At 37.1% G+C, this 14,023-nt stretch overlaps 1 long non-coding RNA gene across 7 annotated transcripts; it reads right to left on the bottom strand.

Moving 5' to 3' along the window:
- Positions 1-558: 558 nt before the first annotated feature.
- On the bottom strand, positions 559-12,695 carry LOC131652187 (uncharacterized). 7 transcript variants are annotated; one of them, XR_009298628.1, is made up of 4 exons: positions 12,324-12,695; positions 6,023-12,233; positions 5,795-5,932; positions 559-4,022 (listed from the first exon to the last, which is right to left on the bottom strand). It is a non-coding gene; the product is annotated as an uncharacterized LOC131652187 (long non-coding RNA). The 7 variants fall into 7 exon arrangements; XR_009298630.1 differs by lacking the exon at positions 559-4,022 and having other exon boundaries at positions 4,031-5,932; positions 6,023-10,323; positions 12,096-12,233; XR_009298632.1 differs by lacking the exon at positions 559-4,022 and having other exon boundaries at positions 4,031-5,932; positions 6,023-10,323; positions 12,096-12,198.
- Positions 12,696-14,023: the final 1,328 nt, after the last annotated feature.

Below are 14,023 nucleotides of genomic sequence, written 5' to 3'. Positions count from 1 at the left end.
GGTGTGTGTACAATGAAATACCTAATTTCATGTACAGGAATGGGTATGTACAAAAGGGCTTGGGACTTATACCTACGTGGAGGCCCGTGTTTTATTTACAAAACATGGTTGATTGTTTTGTTAACAGAACGCGAGGTTTCGCTTTTGAAAAACTGTTTGAAGATTTGTTTGAAAAGTTTATTTGTTTTGAAGACTGTATAAAAAGAAAAGAAATGGGACTTACACTCTCTAATATTCGAGAGGCCCCACTTCATTTTGAAAATCATTTGATCAGAAAAGAAAAATCAAAAAGAAATGGTTTATCGTTTTGAAAAGAATCACGATCGCTCGTTTTAAAACGATTTGAATATGAAAGAAATCAACTTAATTAAGTTTAAAACAAGTTTTAATGCTTAATTAAGACCTAAGTGATTAGGGTTTGATCACAAAAGTATTTACAAGTGATTAGGTTTGAAAATTAAATTAAAAAACAATATTTAAAGTATTTAAAAACAATTAAAAATGTATCATTTTAAACCTAATTAAAAGTATATTAAATAAATCTTTTTTTGTGATTTTTTTTGATATTGTCAAAATATGTATATTAAATAAGAGGTGTGTAAAAAATGAAGAGAAAATAAATTAATTTGATGGGTTAAATTAATTGGTGAAGTTTGTGAAGAAAATAGAGAAAAATAGTGATAAAAAAAAGGTTTTGTCTTCCAAAGGGCTTGAACCCACGCCCTTGTGTTTACTACTCAAAACATGAACCAAGCGAGCTGCGCGTGCAGCTTGTTATTCATACGCTTCCAATGCATTATATTTTAAAACAAATATTTGAATTCTTTGAACGAAAAAACGCGCCAAGAACACAACCCTAACTGAATTTTGAACTTCTTCAAATCTGTGTTGTTTTGATCGATCAAAGGGTCTATTTCACTCGGTTTTTCACAAGGAAAATGATGGTGACCTTTAATTTCATTTATTTTCACTCTAAGATCATTAATTTTCTGATGAACACGAAGAACCCTAATTCTATGATTCAATCTGAAATCGTGTATGTGCAAGTTATGATGCAATTGATTGAGGGTTAATGATCCATATGTATGCAGAAACATGATGGAAAAGCAATATTTCATTTATGATGCGTGTATGTATGAGTTTGAAGTTCAAGAGGGCTTACCTTAAAAATGGCAAAACTGGAAATCGAATTCTGCAAATGAGGGATTCCAGATGTTGTTTCTTGATCTGAACACCTTCAGTGGACCTTATGGAACATGTTTGGATGCCTGGAACAATTTGAAAACCTCTTGATCAATCCATGGTACTCGATCTGCAGTATGGTTCAAGTGAGGATCAAGCTTAGTGATTTTGGTGTTTCAGATCATGTATGATGGTTGGAACAGTTCATATATGGTATATGGAATGTGTTTGGATGATTAGCTTGGACAGAATTGGCCTGGATTTGATTTTGGCATGATAAGGCTAGTGTTATGCATATTTGGGAAGTGAGGTAGTGATTCTGAGTTTTTGATGTTTTTGGAAGGTTTCAAAGGTTCAAACAACATCCATATGATATTTGGGAAGTGTTGGAAGCATCACTTTACTTAGAACTTCAAAGATTTAGAGGTTGAGAATTTTACCTCTTTTGAAAACCATGAAACTTGCATTCTAAGAAAGGAAGAGAAAACCTATGTTTATGAGGTTTTGGTGTGAGTTTGAAGATGATTTGAACCTCTATTTATAGGCCAAGGATTCTGAACTCAAAGCCCTTGCAAGTTGATTCAAGAATGATGATTTGGCTTAAGAGATAAAAAGGAATCTTTTACATTTAATGCAAAATGGTTAAAGTGACCAAACCATGGTTAAAACTCAAGCTTCTTATCCTCTTCTATTCTGATCTCAAATCAGAAAAATATCTCCAATTATTGCCTCTATGCATCATTATTTGGATCATTTGGCAAATTGGCTCATAACTTAGTGAAAATGGCATGAAATTTCAAGTGAAAAGTTCACTAATGTCAAAATTCAAAACCATAGCTACACTTCAAATTTTTTCATGCTCTTGGACATTTTGGAAAGCTCATATGACACACTTCAAAACCCTAGTTGAAAGTTTCTTCAAGATCTTTAAGGAAGTGGATGAAAAAGATCCATGAACTTTGAAGAAAATGAAGTTTTAAGTGAAATTTTCCAAAGATACCAACTTTGAAGCACCATATCTCTTAAATGGTTGATCTTATGGAAAAAATTTATATGTGTCAAAGTTGTTTATTGGATCAAAATCTACAACTTTCATGTTGGAAGTGTTTTTCAGTTTGTAGGTGAAATTTTGAGTTATTCCCTTCCAAAGTTTGGGAAAAACCATTGAAAAACACTTAGAAATTTTTCTAAGTATGAAAAGTCAAACTTTTGACTTTTGATTCTTGATTGATTTTCTTGATTTTCCTTGATCAAATGACTTCTCATATCATATATTGATGATTTAAAACTTCAAAAGTCATGGTTGACCAAAATTCCCCAAAAGTCAATGGTGATCTTATACAGTGGACTTTTTCAAACGAATCGTGTTTCTGGAGATTTCAAATGAAGTAGGCTATCCTCACCAAATGAATGGTATGAATGGATCACATTGAAGCATTAGAGGATATTGAGCCATAGTTTGAGTTATGACACCATGTCCTGATTAAAAAGTCAGTTGTTCAGTGAATCAGGTCAAAAACCCTAATTGTCAACCAGATGAAATTGATGACTGTGGATCTTGAATTGAGGTACAATTTCCATTGTATATTGTCATAGGGATTATTTGAAGATGATTGAAACCTTTGATTGACTTCCTGGGGATTTTTAGGGTTTCCCAAATGTGATCCCTGATTTCAGTCCCTGATAGTTCAAAACCCTAATTCTGAGGATTTGTCTGATCAATCTTTGTGTAAGAGATGTTCTGAGCCAATGGATTAGGTCAAAATGATGCACTTGGGGTCTTGAGGTCATGTCCCAAGTCTTTAGGTCAAATCGTGGGCAAAAGTCAGGAGTATGCTATCTTCAGTCAAAACCCTAATTCAGTCGATTCAAAGCTGTTGAGTTTGTTGAAGTGAATCTCTGGGGACCAAATGTTGGTTGTTGATGAAGATAGTTCTTTTGAGATGAAGGGAGAACAAAACCCTAATTGATTGTTACTTGTACTGATGAGTGATTTCCTGATTAAATCCTGCTGAGTCACAAGTAACAAACACAAGCTATGCAGTTTGTTAGAGATGCATATGCAAATGATATGGGGTGGTATCTTAGGTCAAAAATTGGGGTATGACAAACACCTTCGGAGAATCTCACTTACAAGGCCCTTTCTCAGTCCTGTCCGGACTTTCCCTTGCTATTACCAAGACTTAGAGAAGGTTTCACTCTGTCCCATCCAAATCCTGGGGGTTCTAGTTGTCTCGATCCACACCTTGACAGTTCGGGTATTACTTTTTTGCGTCAAATGCTCCTCTTAATCCTGACAACTCCAATATTCCTTCTACTTACGTCGTCCAATAAATACAGCTTCCATATACAATCCACCACCCAACTGATCCTTTCTACTTGGGTTCTCGACACTACAGGTTTACGAGTCCTCGTGGCGGCTCTACCGTAATCCTACTGTCTCACACTCAGTCGATGAGTTGATCAAGTTCAACAACTGAATGAGATATCAGTAAAATCAGGCTGGCAACGCACACTTGAGAGGAGAAAAAGAATTGCTAGTGATGTCTCATGGCTCGGCCGAGAATCAACCTGCTCTGATACCAACTGTAACACCTCATACATAACTGACTAGTATATTATGCATGAAACGTTAAAATTGATATTGAGTACATACAAAAGCCATAGTTATAGAAAGATCCATATAAAATACAACATGAAATCCTATTAAGAATTACAAAAAATGTGTCTTCGATGGATCTGCACGGCGGGAAGATGAGATCAGACGAGATCTCCGAGCCGTCATCACTTCCAAGTCTTCAGTCCAAACCTGCTACTGATCAAACGCTACTAAACTGCACCTGAAAAAAAAATAAGTTGATTGGGGTGAGATTACTAAATCTCAGTGAGCCTCCCTATCTTAAGGGTTTGCTCGGTTCTACAAGGTACATGCATCATAAAAAGATTCACCTAGAATCCGGGGTTATGCCTCACGTTTAGGTGCAAATACAAACAAGGGTATCACCACAATTGGAAGTCCCTTAACTATCCAATGAGGCGTTCAATAAAACAACAATTCACAATATGCAAACTCACATCCTTATGTGAGGAATCAAGGAGTTATACCCATCTAACTAGGCTACCTCTGCCACGTACCCTCGATGAGTATCCAAGTACATATATGTCGAAAGACTTGCACAAGCACACCGCACGATGAATTCGGGTCATTCCTATATGGAATTCCACCCGAGATGAGTTAAGTTGTACCATTGCCTACGTGGCATTTACAACCTCATCACCAAGCACGCCAGTGAGTTACCAAGTGGGAAACGCCATTAAAGACCCCGGTCTTGCTTCCACTGCAATGGTATTCATCCTTTATACGCAAGTGAGTAAACAGGTGCAATACATTCTCTTCGACGTACAAGCCCACCGGGAGAAAGCCTAGTAACACTGTCTAATTGACGTTACTAGAGGCAAGTAATTCAGTGATTGCCTACGTGGCATCACCCACTTACCATACTAATCACGCAGGTGAGTTACCAAGTGGGAAACGCCATTAAAGACCCTCACTTGCTTCCACCGCAATAGTAGCTCAGGTAACGCAAAATATACGGATATAGACACGTATATACAACAGGCATAAAGCCAAATCATCCATGGTATATAATACATAACACAAACGCCACACGGGCTACCAATGGGCATCCACATAGTGGGTAAACAGGATTTACTATCCTAGTAGTACGGTTATACTCCGATTCACACATATTCCACCAAGGCAAGTTCACAAAAATCAAGCATCCGAACGTCCAACCGGAACGACGGGAAAACAATTTACATTGTATTATATGCACATAATATTAGACAAAATCCATCGTATAAATATCATGTCATTTGTACATACTCGTCACATGTGAGTTAAATATGTTTCGATCATGGAATATATTAAACATAATCAAACCATATAATTATTTAGAACGTACATGGACACACATTAGTCTCATAACAAAGAGGCTTCCGGTTCCCGACATGGAACGGAACTGCACTCTGGGGAATTAAACATACCATTCTTGATTCTATAAATGTTAATCCGACATCATGTAACTAAACATCCATTTTCCATAAATTTTAAATCAATTAAAAGCTTTATATCTAAGCATATTCATAAAGATCATTAAAAGACCTTTCCAACGCTTCTGACCGGGCTTCATTTCGAGTTACGAAACTCAAGTTATGATCAAAACAATAAAAGCTATTTTCCTGTCAGTAAGCAATCGATTTGCATCTTACTGCATTCGATTTACACCTGTAGCAGAGCCCAAAAATGACATTTTCAGGAAGGAAAATCGATTTACAACCCATGCAAATCGATTTGCTACTGAAGCAGAGTCAAAAAACGTATTTTCCTGCATAAAACCAGTTCCAAACCATCCTAAAACATTCCTAAGGTTCCCTAATGATCCAAATTCGAACTCCATCATGTATCATCATTCTACAACATATAATCACATCAAAGAACACATACTTTATCCATTAAACAAACATGCAATGATTTTTATCACACAAATCCCCAATTTTCCCCAAATTCCAATTTCCCCACAAAACCCCAAGTCTCTAACTAGAGACTCACCTTGCATCAATGGAGCTTTGGATGATGAACATGCTGCAATTGAGCTCCTAACTTGACCAAAACTTCAACTCCAAATTCATCAAACCCGTATTCCACTTTACACCTATTTTCAGCATCCATTGATCAACTTCAAATGCGCTTATCTCCATCAATAAACAAGCTATGAGTGCGAATTAGTATACCAAATCGAAGATAATTTCGTTAGCTTTCCAAAACTTAAAGAATTACCTCAATCGGAGCTGTGAGCAGAGAGTTATGATCAGTTTAGTGAGGGCTGCCAAAAGGTTGCGAAAATGAAGGTGATGAGGAAGAACATAAGCTTCTCTTGCTCCACTTCAACCATAAAAATCTGATGTGTAAGCCAAACAACACTTAAGCTCATGCACTTAAAGTCCAATGTCCATTATGTCCACATGCAAGCAATACATAAGTCCATTAAGCCCTCCAATTGAGTGGAAATTACCACCTTGCCACTTGGTTCAATTCCAATAATCTATCTTATTCTAACCACTCCACTAACTCTTACTAATAATCCTTCTTAGATTAATATAATCTAATATCAATATGCCTTCTAATCATCACTTAACCAATTAAATGATAATTAACTTGTGTCGGAGAATCGGGGTATTACATTCTCCCCCCCTTAAATTGAATTCGTCCTCGAATTCTTTCCGGTCACCACGGAAACAACGTGTCCAAATCTATACCAACCAGGGGATGAAATGTTCCTTACATTTCTCTTCAGATAATCTCATTACTCTGTCTGAGGGTCATTCCATATGAAGAAACACAATCTGCCAAAACACCTGCGTCCCACTATGCATGGTTAGAACCTTGACTCTCAAGCAACACGTCTATCCAGATACTTCATCTTGACATATCTGGGGAAAGATCCTTCCAGGGTCCTTGACCTTCACTGCTCTGCACTGAATCCCTAGAACTTCAGAAACTCTAATAATCCACTCATGTTGGATATCCTTCATTTCATTCTCTAATATGCTCACCCTCATTCGACAAACATTACTGATCCACTCAGCTCCTTGAATTACTTCCCGTTTGAGAATTACTGCCACAACGTCACTTCTGCGATAACACTTCAAATTTTTCTCCACTCGAGTCCATACATTGTCATTAGGCGTTAGCCAAATGTCTTAGTCTCAACTTCCGGTTCCCAAAGTCTTAGGACGGTTGTCCCAAGTTTACCTCTACTTATACAACTGATCCTCCTTAATCGATTCTCACCTCAGTCCTAGATGTATCAATCATTACCGCAATCCATGATGTTGTAGCATTCCACAACTTCACCCAAGGTTCCACCGATGAACGGTGAATTCCAAACGCTACCCGACGACCATTGTCCAACTCTTCACGCACGCTCACAGTGCACAAGACATAACCACGAAGAACTTGCGCCAATTGAGAATCCTCACTGGTCTTCAACATTTCAGCGGTCACAATACTTAGTCCAACCCTTGTGACATACAAGCTAAACGGATGACCTACGAACTTCGGACCGCATACCTTCCACCAAATGTATTCCCAAGCTGGCCCATTGACAACACCTCTCGAGTTATGGTGATCCTTTAGAGACTGGAATGAACGAAACGCCGCTTCGACAATTTCCCTTAGGAAGATACCTTCATTCCAACATAAAATCCTACAAATAGTCTGTTCGTTCCTACCTCAGACTTATCTGATTCTTCCTTGATCCTTTGCGCTACTCTGATTCCAACAAGTCACACACCTTGAAATCCTCTGAGTCACGTTATATCCATAATTCACTTGGCTTCCTTTAATACACAATAATTCCTTATCCATAGTTGTCCAATTACAACACGTGGCAGAACTCCATATACATCCATTGTCGACTACTACTCCTCGAAGTTGCGTACTCTCTAGAATCAAGTTTCTACTTACTCTGCCATTCCATATTAGTTCATCTACCATAACTTAGGCACACTTTTCGATCTCAGGACATTGAAACCCAAATACCCACTGACTTAGGGGTTCGTCCTTGTCACTGATTTCCACAGCGTACAACTGATATGTTTTTTTTTCCTTACAACAAGTCTTGTTACTCAACCGTTATAATGATTCTTTCACCAACGCTTCGCAGCTTACGATAACTCCGTCGGTTTAGCATCGCTTCTTCCCAACCAAACGGCTTCATTCTCTTAGCGCAGAGTCACCTCTGATAACTTGTGAGACTTACTGATATAACAATCCCCTCATAGCCACACTCCATCCACACATTCATCTAATGTCTGCTCTACCGCTGAATCTGGCATTAAACTGACTTCCTCGGCGGCTGCATCCTTCATTGCAGTGCTTCCAACGGTCGGAGTGTAGTCACAATGCGAGAAATTGTACTTTGAATTTCGAACATCTCTCTTATAAACTCCTCAGAAGTTCTCAAACCAAAAATGTCTATGCTTTACCAAGATTGACATTTCTTCACTCAGAGTATCTATAGAAACTCTACCAGATACGTCACACATAAAATTATTCCAAGATACAATTTGCATATTCCATCACCGGTTGCCAATGATACATGATAGTCACTCACTATGCTGACCAGGGTATCATGACCGCACATGAGTCCCACTCTAGACACTCATGCAAAATTGCCAACTTAACACTTCATGAAACGAGAACGTTTGCAAGGTATAATCTGTCTCTAACTTGCGCGAGCATGATCATTCAGAGTCTCTATAAGCATAGTATCGGATCTTGATCCATCTCACCATCGCCTGTCTAGTTATTCCTCTACTATCGAGCGCGACGTATGAATCCTTATCCTACATACCTTATGAGAGTCTGGATCTGTGTCTCATGAGTGCCAAATCAGAATTCTACCTTGAGCTTCAGATCACCTTTGTCCCACACATGTCGGAAAAAGGATGACTCACGCATCTTGTGCACGATAGCGATACTGTGGCATTATACCCGTCTGGTAGTACCAACATGGTGGTTCAACTCCGAGACCATGTATCCAGGTAACCTACCTCTGTGGCGTATAACGATATCCACGCGTATCCTAAAGTCACAACCGACAAGTGTCTGAACAGGCCTCCAATAGGTTCATCGTTCCTCAAGTCTTTCGAATCACACTCCTTAGGATGCTAAAACCTAAGATTGCTACACATCAAGGTTACTTATTCGGAAGGCCAAAACGCCAAGCACGAAGATTGAAGTTCAACTTCGGATTACCATGCAGTGCGTGTACCCACTCGTCCCACGCATGCATGAGATTCCAAGGATAATTCAGTCCAGATAGGAATACTATGGTTCCTAACAACCAACGCAACTGCGATCATCCTATTGACGTTCCAGATAGATCTTAGTTCTTACTCGCCTGAACGCCCAATGCCAAGCGTAGTTCTATGGCTTCACTCGGGGTCAGACGAACAACAACTAACAAGAACTTAGGTTACTGCATTTCACGCTTCTACATCATTTCATATTCCATCTAGCGTAGTTCTATAACTTAAATATAAAATGATAAGAATAGAAATACACATCCTCTTCCATCGACCGAGTATTCAAGCCTCGCCCAATCGTAAGTTACCACGTTCGTATATTCCACGAACCTTCACTAGGAAACTACTCTCGCTTAGGTTACTTCAAGTTAAATCAGGATCTAATACTTCACCCATCCAATTACTATCCGTACCAGCGCAATCAGAAAGGTCTAACTTTTGTGTCCACACTTCCAAAGGTTATTCTGTCCTATCAACTCATCAGTCGCACTTAACACCGGCAGCATCATCAGTACTGAATCCTACTAAATCCCAGCTCAACACCTTCGGAGAATCTCACTTACAAGGCCCTTTCTCAGTCCTGTCCGGACTTTCCCTTGCTATTACCAAGACTTAGAGAAGGTTTCACTCTGTCCCATCCAAATCCTGGGGGTTCTAGTTGTCTCGATCCACACCTTGACAGTTCGGGTATTACTTCTTTGCGTCAAATGCTCCTCTTAATCCTGACAACTCCAATATTCCTTCTACTTACGTCGTCCAATAAATCCAGCTTCCATATACAATCCACCACCCAACTGATCCTTTCTACTTGGGTTCTCGACACTACAGGTTTACGAGTCCTCGTGGCGGCTCTACCGTAATCCTACTGTCTCACACTCAGTCGATGAGTTGATCAAGTTCAACAACTGAATGAGATATCAGTAAAATCAGGCTGGCAACGCACACTTGAGAGGAGAAAAAGAATTGCTAGTGATGTCTCATGGCTCGGCCGAGAATCGACCTGCTCTGATACCAACTGTAACACCCCATACATAACTGACTAGTATATTATGCATGAAACGTTAAAATTGATATTGAGTACATACAAAAGCGATAGTTATAGAAAGATCCATATAAAATACAACATGAAATCCTATTAAGAATTACAAAAAATGTGTCCTCGATGGATCTGCACGGCGGGAAGATGAGATCAGACGAGATCTCCGAGCCGTCATCACTTCCAAGTCTTCAGTCCAAACCTGCTACTGATCAAACGCTACTAAACTGCACCTGGAAAAAAAATAAGTTGATTGGGGTGAGATTACTAAATCTCAGTGAGCCTCCCTATCTTAAGGGTTTGCTCGGTTCTACAAGGTACATGCATCATAAAAAGATTCACCTAGAATCCGGGGTTATGCCTCACGTTTAGGTGCAAATACAAACAAGGGTATCACCACAATTGGAAGTCCCTTAACTATCCAATGAGGCGTTCAATAAAACAACAATTCACAATATGCAAACTCACATCCTTATGTGAGGAATCAAGGAGTTATACCCATCTAACTAGGCTACCTCTGCCACGTACCCTCGATGAGTATCCAAGTACATATATGTCGAAAGACTTGCACAAGCACACCGCACGATGAATTCGGGTCATTCCTATATGGAATTCCACCCGAGATGAGTTAAGTTGTACCATTGCCTACGTGGCATTTACAACCTCATCACCAAGCACGCCAGTGAGTTACCAAGTGGGAAACGCCATTAAAGACCCCGGTCTTGCTTCCACTGCAATGGTATTCATCCTTTATACGCAAGTGAGTAAACAGGTGCAATACATTCTCTTCGACGTACAAGCCCACCGGGAGAAAGCCTAGTAACACTGTCTAATTGACGTTACTAGAGGCAAGTAATTCAGTGATTGCCTACGTGGCATCACCCACTTACCATACTAATCACGCAGGTGAGTTACCAAGTGGGAAACGCCATTAAAGACCCTCACTTGCTTCCACCGCAATAGTAGCTCAGGTAACGCAAAATATACGGATATAGACACGTATATACAACAGGCATAAAGCCAAATCATCCATGGTATATAATACATAACACAAACGCCACACGGGCTACCAATGGGCATCCACATAGTGGGTAAACAGGATTTACTATCCTAGTAGTACGGTTATACTCCGATTCACGCATATTCAACCAAGGCAAGTTCACAAAAATCAAGCATCCGAACGTCCAACCGGAACGACGGGAAAACAATTTACATTGTATTATATGCACATAATATTAGACAAAATCCATCGTATAAATATCATGTCATTTGTACATACTCGTCACATGTGAGTTAAATATGTTTCGATCATGGAATATATTAAACATAATCAAACCATATAATTATTTAGAACGTACATGGACACACATTAGCCTCATAACAAAGAGGCTTCCGGTTCCCGACATGGAACGGAACTGCACTCTGGGGAATTAAACATACCATTCTTGATTCTATAAATGTTAATCCGACATCATGTAACTAAACATCCATTTTCCATAAATTTTAAATCAATTAAAAGCTTTATATCTAAGCATATTCATAAAGATCATTAAAAGACCTTTCCAACGCTTCTGACCGGGCTTCATTTCGAGTTACGAAACTCAAGTTATGATCAAAACAATAAAAGCTATTTTCCTGTCAGTAAGCAATCGATTTGCATCTTACTGCAATCGATTTACACCTGTAGCAGAGCCCAAAAATGACATTTTCAGGAAGGAAAATCGATTTACAACCCATGCAAAACGATTTGCTACTGAAGCAGAGTCAAAAAACGTATTTTCCTGCATAAAACCAGTTCCAAACCATCCTAAAACATTCCTAAGGTTCCCTAATGATCCAAACTCAAACTCCATCATGTATCATCATTCTACAACATATAATCACATCAAAGAACACATATTTTATCCATTAAACAAACATGCAATGATTTTTATCACACAAATCCCCAATTTTCCCCAAATTCCAATTTCCCCACAAAACCCCAAGTCTCTAACTAGAGACTCACCTTGCATCAATGGAGCTTTGGATGATGAACATGCTGCAATTGAGCTCCTAACTTGACCAAAACTTCAACTCCAAATTCATCAAACCCGTATTCCACTTTACACCTATTTTCAGCATCCATTGATCAACTTCAAACGCGCTTATCTCCATCAATAAATAAACTATGAGTGCGAATTAGTATACCAAATCGAAGATAATTTCGTTAGCTTTCCAAAACTTCAAGAATTACCTCAATCGGAGCTGTGAGCAGAGAGTTATGATCAGTTTAGTGAGGGCTGCCAAAAGGTTGCGAAAATGAAGGTGATGAGGAAGAACATAAGCTTCTATTGCTCCACTTCAACCATAAAAATCTGATGTGTAAGCCAAACAACACTTAAGCTCATGCACTTAAAGTCCAATGTCCATTATGTCCACATGCAAGCAATACATAAGTCCATTAAGCCCTCCAATTGAGTGGAAATTACCACCTTGCCACTTGGTTCAATTCCAATAATCTATCTTATTCTAACCACTCCACTAACTCTTACTAATAATCCTTCTTAGATTAATATAATCTAATATCAATATGCCTTCTAATCATCACTTAACCAATTAAATGATAATTAACTTGTGTCGGAGAATCGGGGTATTACAAGTATAATAATATATTTTAACACATATTTCCTTTTAACATCAAAATATATTGATATTGAAAAAAACATGTTCTACGAAAATAGCTATATCGCCCAAAAAGTAGAAAATTTGACTATTTTAGAATACAAAAAATACTAATATTAATATTACTATAAAATTTTGATAATAATATTAAAATTAATTATTACTAAATTTCTTTTTATTGCTTTTATGTCTTCAATTTTCACCCATATAAGATAGGGAATTAAACTTAGATTTTGATTAGGGTTTTGGGATTTCTATAGGTGAAATTATAAAATATTTTCATTGATAATGATGGTAATAAGATGAAATTTAATGTTGATTAGGATATTATATATAGACTAATTTATGAAGATTTATAATATATAGATATATGTGTCTTTGTAAATAAAAATTGTAACAAATTACTAATAATACTACTAAAATGTTGGAGCCATATTTTTATTTTGATTCAAAATCCCTTATTTTAAAATAAAATATATTATTAGAAATACATTAATTTTCTAAATTATTAAAAATAAAAACGGATTAAGATATGAAAATATTATATTTTATTGGTTACATTACTATTTTGATATTGGATTCCTTAAATTTGTCCTCTTATTTTAAATTCAAATTATTCTAGTCTCCTCTCTCGTTTTTTGCATTGAAAAACAATGAGATGTTCATTTTTTAACTTATATTTTTATTTATAAAGTTCTACGATAATTTTATGTACTATTATTTGTCATGTTTCATAAGTAATTTGTCATTTAAAGATAAAAACATTGTTAATTTTAAATGCAAAATTATGAGATGATCAAAACTATATAAATTTAAAATAGGGTAAACAATTTCCTAAATCAGGTAAAATAGGAATCAAAACTGTAAGAAAGTTTATTTTATTTGATTGGTTCTTTATTGACTTATATTGTGTTATTTGAATATTTGATTAGATATGATATTTTTATTAAAGAGAATTGAATTAATTGAGTTCTTAATTCTTTAAACTTATCTTACTATTATAAATAGGAACCTTTATTCATGAAAAAGGGACAAACAAAAATCAGTGAAGACAAAACTAGTGAAAGAAGGAAGTCAGAAGGAAGTCAAAGGGTTGGTAACTTTTTTTTCTTTCTTGTTTTAGAATTCATAGTCTTTTCTACTTCTTTTTTTAAAATTTTTATGTTATAACTTACTTTTATCATGATTATTATTATTATGACTATTATTATTATTATTATTATTATGTTATTTATTTGACAATTAGTAATAAAACATATACTGAAATTAAAA

This window comes from Vicia villosa, linkage group LG2 (genome assembly GCF_029867415.1).
Source record: "Vicia villosa cultivar HV-30 ecotype Madison, WI linkage group LG2, Vvil1.0, whole genome shotgun sequence".
NCBI classification, from domain to species: Eukaryota; Viridiplantae; Streptophyta; class Magnoliopsida; order Fabales; family Fabaceae; genus Vicia; species Vicia villosa.
Note: the sequence above shows the minus strand (reverse complement) of the source record. Positions and strands in the feature narration are given on the sequence as shown.